Source organism: Octopus bimaculoides, chromosome 4 (genome assembly GCF_001194135.2).
Source record: "Octopus bimaculoides isolate UCB-OBI-ISO-001 chromosome 4, ASM119413v2, whole genome shotgun sequence".
Classification (NCBI taxonomy): domain Eukaryota; kingdom Metazoa; phylum Mollusca; class Cephalopoda; order Octopoda; family Octopodidae; genus Octopus; species Octopus bimaculoides.
In genome coordinates, this window is record NC_068984.1 from 7,727,948 (window position 1) to 7,729,902 (window position 1,955).

The 1,955-nt window shown below is 37.0% G+C and overlaps 1 protein-coding gene across 4 annotated transcripts in view; it reads right to left on the reverse strand.

Annotated features, from left to right (window-relative positions):
* LOC106870405 (cadherin EGF LAG seven-pass G-type receptor 1) overlaps nt 1–1,955 on the reverse strand; it is a 535,294-nt gene that overhangs the window by 495,761 nt on the left and 37,578 nt on the right. The window lies entirely within an intron of this gene.

Consider the following 1,955-nt stretch of genomic DNA (forward strand, 5'->3'; position numbering starts at 1 on the left):
TATATATATATATATATATATATATATATATATGTATGTATGTATGTATGTATGTATCGTGATGTATATTTGCCACCAACATGTGGCTAACCCTTAAGGGTTGATGCTATTGTCGCTAGTAGCCTCAGAAGACATCTCCTCGAGCTGGCTATTTACACACTATCTATGCCCTATCAGTATTTGCAAAAGCAAGTCATCGTTCGCATCTCCAGCGTGACGTGATACACACGGACCCGAGTTTCTGGGTGTCAACCCGTCATCAGCGTGTGCACCGGTTGGCAATGGGATATGGCTCTCAATGCAAATATATATAAATTTTTGCCAGTGACGAAAAGCCACTGGACTTGAAAAAGAGTTAGCCACATTTATGTGGCAAATATACTTCACGATGTCGTGCAGCTACTGTTTATAACTCGCTCCGAGATTTATTATAGGTAAATATATACATATATATGATCGCATTTCTTTCTCTGTGTGTGTGTGTGTGTGTGTGTGTGTGTGTGTGTGTGTGTGTGTGTGTGTGTGTGTGTGTGTGTGTGTGTGTGTGTTTATAAAGTATTTGCTCAATGTGTCACGCATTACGGATTGAATCCAGAATTATGTTGTTGAGAAGCATACATCTTTCCACACAGCCATGTCAGCGATTAGCGATATTATGTTTTTAGAATATCGTCTAAACTATAACATTAAATATATCGCGATATTCTTGAAAATAAATAACGAGAAGTTAACTCGGAAAACAAGACGAATAATTGATAAGTGCTTTGTAAATGATTGTTGAAAATAATATATTCTGTCAGAATTTTATAATAGAAGAACGAAAAATGGAGTAAAAGAAAAAAAAACCCAAGATATTTTGTCAAGAATCATTTGTAAAGTTTAATTTGTAAGTGTTTAATACAAATTCACGAATAATAGGCACTTTAGATAATGGATAAATAGTAAAATATATAACAAATATATAGCATAAGATTTATACGGAACGCAATCACATCTACTTAATCAGATGCACTTAATTCCATATGGATGTGTGAGATACTTCCTGCCCCTGAAACCTGATATGGTTGTATAGATTATTTACGATGCTATCAGCAAGAAGGACTGCCCTGACATATACATCAAAGTCATGTCAGAACCAGCAGGTATTTAGATCTTTAAAAACAAAGAATAATGGTGGAACACCCCAATAAAAGCGTCAATTTGATGCAAGCATAACAGACCTGATATTGATCTGTGAAACAGGCAAAAATTGTTATTCATAGTTGTAGAGGTCAGCTGCCCAGCAGATGTGAATGTACAATCAAAATCCATCGAAGTCAGAGCATTTAGGGTGAATTTATGCGGAAATTATAACTCTTGTACCCTGACTCATTTGTGACAATCATCAAAGATGCATTAGGTTATGTACCAACAAATTAACACCAAAAAAAATAAATAGAAATATTCGGTTTCACGCTGAAAGAGTAAAAGATACTGATGCGGATTCACCAAATGCAATCTGTTAGTGACACAGTGAAGATATGTAAGACGTTGCACCAATTCTCCATGTGAGATTCTTATATTAATAGATGCCCACACTTCGGTGTCTGCATCGACAGTTCAACCAACACGCCAGCTCAACCACATATCTACGAATACAGGGAACTCTCTTAACTTAAAATGTCTTGTTACAGTGTTAGGGGCTAGCTTGAACCCTTTCAAGCTGAACTTAAATAACACTCTAACAAAAATTATACATACATAAATATATAGGCGCAGGAGTAGCTGTGTGGTATGTAGCTTGCTTACCAGCCACATGATGCCGGGCTCAATCCCACTGCGTGGCACCTTAGGCAAGTGTCTTCTACTATAGCCTCGGACCGACCAAAGCCTTGTCAGTGGATTTGGTAGACGGAAACTGAAAGGAGCCCGTTATATATATATATATGTGTGTGTGTGTGTGTGTGTGTGTGTGT